Here is a 7,504-nt window from a genome sequence, read left to right as displayed (position 1 = left end):
CAAAGAAAGTTTGTCCACTCTTTCCATTCCTACGCAGCATTGTGTTGGAAGTCCTAGTCAGAGCAATAAGGCAAGAAAAAGAGTAATACAGTTTAGAAGTTAAGAAATAAACTTTCTCTATTTGTAGATAATATGATTATCCACAGAGAAAATTCCACTGAATCTATTAAAAAAGCTTCTAATAGAATTGTGATGGTTAATTTATGTGTCAACTTTACTGGGTGAAGGGATGCCCAGATAGCTGATAAAACATTATTTCTGAGTGTGTCTGTAAGGGTATCTCTAGATGAGATTAGCATTTGTATCAGTAGACTGAGGAAAGAAGTTAACCCTCACCAATTATGGGTGGGTATTATCCAATCCCTTGAGAGTCTGAACAGAACTAAAAAGGCAAAGGAAGGGCACATTTGCTCTCTTTGCTTCAACTGAGACATCCATCTTCTCCTGCCTCTAGTACAGCAACCAGACGGAAGTATATCACCAGCTTTCCTGGTTCTCCAGTTTGCAGACAGCAGACTGTGGGACTTCTCAGCCTCCATGACTGCATGAGCCAATTCCTCTAATAAATCTCTTTATATATATGTTATAAATTGATCCTATTTCTGTTTCTCTGGAGAACCTTGACTAATACAGGAGTTTGTTAAGGTTGTAGGATAAAAGTCAATACTCAAAAATCAATTGCAGTTGATCCTTGAACAATGTGGGGTTAGGGGCACCAAACCACCTACACAGTCAAAAATCCACATATAGGGGTGCCTGGGTGGCTCAGTTGGTTAAGCATCCGACTTTGGCTCAGGCCATGATCTCACGGTTTGTGGGTTTGAGCCCTGCGTCAGGCTCTGTGCTGACAGCTCAGAGCCTGGAGCCTGCTTCAGATTCTGTGTCTCCCCCTCTCTCTGGCCCTCCCACGCTCATGCTCTGTCTCTCTCTATCTTAATAATAAATAAACATTAAAATTTTTTTTAAAAAATCCATATATAATTTTTGGCTCTCCAAAAATGTAACTACTAATAGCCTACCTTTGACTACAAGAATTACCTATAATGTAGTCAACTAACACATATTTATACATTATATACTGTATTCTTATAATAAAGTAAGCTAGAGAAAAAATGGTATTAAGAAAATCATAGGAAAGAGAAAATACATTTACAGTACTGTGCTGTATTTATTCATTTTTAATCCCCGTGTAAGCAGATCCACACAGTTCAAATGCATGTTGTCAACGGTCAGCTATATATTTATAAATATTGGCCATGTACAACTAGATATTTTAACATATCATTTTAGATGGCTCAAAAAACCAGTTGGTGCTCAGTAATAAATTGAACAAAACATGGGAAGGATCTGTATGCTGAAATCTACAAAATGCTGATGAATAAAATCTAAGAAGATCAAGCATAGGAAATATAGTCAACACTATCATAATAAGTTTGTATGACACTAGATGGTAACTACATTTATCAGAGTGAGCATTTCATCATGTATATAATTGTTGAATCGCTATGTTATACACCTGAAACTAATATATTGTATGTCAACTACACTTTAATTAAAAATAAAAATTTTTTAAATCAAAGATCAAAACGAATGGTGAGATATCATGTATTGATTGATTGATGGATTCAATATAATTAACATGCCAATTGTCCATAAGTTGATCAATAGATTTAATGTAATTGTAATAGAAATTCCAGTAGGATATTTTTGTAGATATATATAAGCAACTAATTCTAAAAGTTATATGGAGTGCTAAATATCTGAAATAATTTTGAAAAAAAAAACAAAGTTGGAGGATTCATGCTACCAGATTTTTAACAATTATGATAAAGCTATCATAATCAAGGTTATGGTATTAGCAAAGAGAAACATAGATTAGTATAATAGGCTACAGAGTTTGGAAATAGACCCACAAAAATATGGCTGATTGATTTTTTATAAAGATACAAAGGCAATTGAAACAAACTTCTTATCAAATAGAATAACTGAACATCTATATGCAAACCCTCTCCCCACATAAACCCCCAACTTATAATTCATACATTATACAAAAATTAATGCACAATAAATCATGTACCTAATATTAAATATAAAAATATAAAACTTTTTAGAAGAAAACATGAGAGACTCTTCATGTCCTGGTGTTATGTATTCTTAGTTATGACACCAAAAGCACTGTGAAAGACAACAATGGATGAATTGGAGTTCCAAATTAACATTTTTCTCTGTAAAACATACTATTAAGAATAAAATTCAAGCTACAGACTGGGAGAAGATTTGCAAGTGATAAGACAAAAGACTTTTATCTAGAATATATATAGAACTTCAAAAATGTATCAGTAAAAAAAATGTTTTAAAAGAGGTGGATTAGGAGTGGGGGTACTTGAACAGACACTTCACAGAAGAGTATTTATGGATGGCAAACAAGCAAATGAAAAGTTTCTACACATTATTAAACTTTAGGGAAATGCAAATTAAAACTATGAAGAGCGGCATCCAAGGGTGGCTCAGTCAGTTAAGTGTCCCACTCTTGATCTCAGTTCAGGTCTTGATCTCATGGTCATAAGTTCAAGCCCTGCTTTGGGCTCAGCACTGGTCATGAAGCCTACTTTAAAAAAATAAATAAGCAAAAAGTAAAACCATGATGAGATATGACCATATACATATTAGAATGGCTAAACAACAACAAAAGATAACACCAAGTGCTGGTAAATATGTGGAGCATGTGAAACACTCATACATTCTCTCTAGGGACAGAGAATCTCCTTTAACTTAATTGATCTCCTTTAATTCATTACAATGTTTAAACATAGATGTCAACATAATTTCAGTTGCACATTTTACATATTGGTCACCAACATTATTCTCTAGGTAGATTTTCTAGGGAGGGGGAAAAAGCCATATATAAAAAATACATTATACATATTATACATATATATGATTTTTATGTATATAATTTTTTAATGCTTATTTTCCAGATTCATATTTTATGTGTCATATATTGTTGATTCTGGCTCAATGCTTCTTTTTAAAAAAAAAAGTTAAAATTCAATTTATTGAAACTAAAAAAAGAAAAAGGTCAGATGTATTAGCTTCAGCTGCTATAACAAAATACCATAGACTGCGTGGCATAAATAACAGGAATTTATTTCTTACAGTTCTGGAGGTTGGGAAGTCCAAGATCAAGATGCCAGCTGATTTGGTTCTCTGTGAGGGCTCTTTTCCTGACTTCCAGATGACCACTTTCTCATAGTGCCCTCACATGGTGGGGAGAGAGAGAGAGAGAGGAAGCAAGCTCTCTCCATGTCTTCTTATAAGTGCACTAATCCCATTATGAGTACCCCCCCCCCCCATAGCCTTATCTAAACCCATTTACTTCCTGAAGGACCCATCTTCAAATACCATCACATTGGGGGTTAGGGCTTCAACATGTGAATTTTGGGGCTGGGCACAAACATTCAGTCCATAATACCATATGATCCAGCAGTCTCTTTTCCAGATATTTACTCTGGAGAGATAGAAACTTATGTACATACAAAAGCCTACCCATGAGTATTTATAGTAGTTCTATTCATAATTGCCAAAATCCAGAAATAACTCAAAAGTCCTTCAATGGTTGAATGGATAAGCAAACTGTAATACCTACAGTAAAATATTACTCAGCTACACTCAGCAATTAAAAACTACTGAGACATGCAATAGCAGATGAATTTCAAAGGCATAATGCTGAAAGATATGTAAAAGGTGACATACTTTATAAGTCCATTTATATTATACTCTGGAAAAGTCAAAACTTTTGATGGATAATAAATTAGTTGTTGTTTGGGTTGGGGATGTAGAACAGTTGTGAGTGCATCTTGAGGAAGTTGTATGGAATAATGGAACTATTCTGTATCATGATTTTGGTGGTAGTTCCACAAATCTATACATATGTGTAAACTCATAGAGCTATATGCCACAACAAGAGTCAGTTTTACTGTATATTAATTTTTTTTTTTAAAGAACTTCATGGGGCACCTTGGTGGCTCAGTCAGTTAAGCGGCCGACTTCAGCTCAGGTCATGATCTCATGGTCCGTGAGTTCGAGCCCCGCGTCGGGCTCTGTGCTGACAGCTCAGAGCCTGGAGCCTGTTTCGGATTCTGTGTCTCCCTCTCTCTGACCCTCCCCCGTTCATGCTCTGTCTCTCAAAAATAAATAAATGTTTAAAAAACAAAAAGAACTTCATGAAATAGACAACAAATAATTGAGCAAATAACACCAAAAGTTGATTCTTTGAAGAATTAATAAAATTGATGAACTGGAAGCCAACTGATAAAGAAAAACAACCCCAAAATTACCAAGTTCAGGAATGAAAGAGGGGATATCACTAATGGTCCAAAAGATATTAAAAGAATATTAAAGAAATATTATGAACAACTTTATGCCAATAAATTTGATAACTTACATGAATTAGATACTTGAGCAACACGAATTACTTCCTCTTACATCTCATTGACCAGAACTGAATCATATGGCCATTCCTAGCTGCCAGGGAGGTGAAGTGACTATCTGGCAAAGAGAAATAGAATGGTCATGGATGGCTTAATTCAGTCACTGCATATGTCTGGGCAGAGTGTTGCCCCCCTCCAATCAAAAAAAATGGGGTGTATTAGAAGTAATAGGGAGTGCTGTATGTAAGAAGTTAACAATGCCCGCTATAGGCTTTTAGCCACTTGCAATCAAAAGACTCCTGGTGCAGTGCCCTTATTGGCTAAAATGCAATCTTTAGCCAGTGTATTTTATTTTATTTTTGAGGGGGGGGGGTGGGCAAGAGAGGGGCAGAAGAAGAGGGAGAGAGAGAATCTTAAGCAGGCCCCACGCCCAGCATGGAGCTGGAGTGGGGACTCAATCTCATAACTGTGAGACATTTAACCCACTGAGACACCCAGGCACCCCTAACCAGTGTATTTTAAATGCCCAGAGGGATAACCATTTTTTAAAAATGAGGCACCTGGGTGGCTTAGTCAGTTAAGCATCCAACTCTTGATTTTGGCTCAGGTCATAATCTCACAGTTCCATGGGATTGAGCCCCTGTCCAGCTCTTTGCTGGCAGCATGGACCCTGCTTAGGATTCTCTCTCTCCCTCTCTCTACTCCTCTTCCACTCACATTCTCTCTTTCTCACTCTGTCTCAAAATAAATAAATAAACATTACAAAAATAAATGCCCAGAGGGAAATACTTTTGAGCTGAAGGGAAGGACTGAGAGCTTCAAAATAAGTGTTAGAGAAAAGCCTAGAAAAGATCTTTTTTGTTGTTGTTGTTGATTTATTTAAGTAATCTCTGTACCCAATATGGGACAAAACCCTGAGATCAAGAGTTGCATGCTCTACCAACTGAGCCAGCCAAGTGCCCATAAAAAGGGTTATTATTGAACAAAATCTGATTAACACTACATTTGAATGTCCGTGGATTTCTTTCCAATGTGAAAACTTCTCTTACTTTGCTTCCTCCATCTTTGTGTGCCTCCTCCCTTCCCTTTCAGCACACTGTCTCATGTAGGTGTCCCTCCCCTTGCCATATTTTGCTTTCACTGTTCTACTTCATTAAAAAAAATGTTTATTTATTCATTATGAGAGAGAGAGAGAGAGAGAGTGGGAGGAGGCAGAGAGAGAGAGAGAGAGAGAGAGGGAGAATCCCAAGCAGGCTCCATGCTGATAGTGCAGAGCCCAATGTGGGGCTCAAACTCACAAAATATGAGACCATGACCTGAGCCAAAACCGGGAATTGGCCGCTTCACCAACTGAGCCACCCAGGCTCCCCTACTGTATTACTTGTACATTGCCTTATAAATACTTGTTTTCTTGCTTATATCCTAAACAAGACAGTAATGTTAAAGGAACGAATCATGACCTCATTGTAGTCACGTCCAGGTCTCTAGAACCCAGGTAGTATCTATCTGGTTCTTGTGTTTGTTTCTTTACCATTAGTTAATGAATGAGATGCTTTCAAACAAGGTCAAGAGATTTGGCTGGTAGAGAAACAATGAGCCTTCTTTAAGTTTAGACAGATCAGTATTTACAAAGACAGTGAAATCGAGAGTAGCCAAGAGGTACCAACTCCCCATAAGCTTTTGTCTCACACCAAAAGGATAACAAAAGGAGTCAGATGACTTCAACATGAGATATGAGATACCTTGTTGCTGAGGAGCTAAAACCCTGCTGTATTTAAGGCTGTTTATAGTCTGCAGCTGTACTCCAGGCAGGTGAGGCAGAAAGCCTCATCACCACCCAGGAAGCAATGAAGACCTGTCTCACAACAGCCTTCTTGGAAGACAGATACCTGAGTGGCAAATGGCCTTACTGCAGCTCCTTGCAAGCTTCTCATGCTCTCACCTTCTGGGAGGATCACAAGGTGTTCTGCCAAGACTCAAATCAGCTGCAGTTCAAGCCTCACCTACGTGACCTATGTTGCTGGTTGTCCAGCGCTGGCATGGAGCTATTCCCTACACTCAGGTTTCTCAGAGGAATGTGATGCTCTATCTTGACTTTATCTTTAAGATGGCAACAGGGGCCACCATTCAGGAAAGAGCCCACATAATGGGGCTCAGAAGGATGGTATTTCAAAGTGGGTGTTATGGGTCACTGGCCTCAAAATTAGAGATTTTGACATTAGAGGCTTAGAAATTAGAGTAAATTAGAAAGGGAAACCTCATTGTGGTTTCCATTTACCCGTAGAATTAGGAATAATAGAACGAATCCCAGGCAAAGAGTTTTATACAATTTTGCAACACTTTCTACTTCCCCAATTATTTCTGTTCGATGTTGTTAAGCTTTTTTGTTCTCTAACATTAATTAGATGCAAAAACTCTTAAAGCAAAATAAAATAGATAAAAAATGCCTTGAGCTAGCTTTTAGGGTCACAAAAGAAGAAAAGTTTGGGAAGAGCAGCCAGGCAGCTTGGTGGCAGTAGTCAAGTAGGAAAGTGAAATGGCTGGATTTCTGTGGCCTCCTAAATGGAGAGAAGAGGCACCAGAGTTAGGCATGCTGGGGAGACAAAGTTCCAGTCCGAGTGTAAAGCAGTACTATACCATCAACAGCTTGCTCACTTGCTCTCTCATTCACGAAGCCAGTGGAGGCTGAGGGCCCTTTATGAAGGCTTGAATGAGGCAGAAAGCTGAAGCCTGAGAATCCTGCAATGCTTCTGGAAGGCTGGACCTGTGCTTTGAACATAGACCTTTAACAACAGGGCTCTTTTGTGTGGTTTCTGATGCGTGACATGTGACCTGGCAAAAGCAGCAACGTGACCAGTCCACAATTCATTCGTTTATTCAAGAAATATTTATTGAGTTCTCCATGTACCAGGCAGTCAGCATCCTAGAACTAGGGAGGATACTGTGGTGTACAAGACAAACAAGGTCCCTGCCTTTATGGAACTTACAGACACACACAAAAAAAAAAAAAAGAAAGAAAAAGAAAAAAAGAAAAAGAAAAAGAAAAAAACAGAAGAATGAATAAATGAGATCAC

This window comes from Acinonyx jubatus, chromosome D3 (genome assembly GCF_027475565.1).
Source record: "Acinonyx jubatus isolate Ajub_Pintada_27869175 chromosome D3, VMU_Ajub_asm_v1.0, whole genome shotgun sequence".
NCBI lineage: Eukaryota > Metazoa > Chordata > Mammalia > Carnivora > Felidae > Acinonyx > Acinonyx jubatus.
This window is presented reverse-complemented; position numbering follows the sequence as displayed.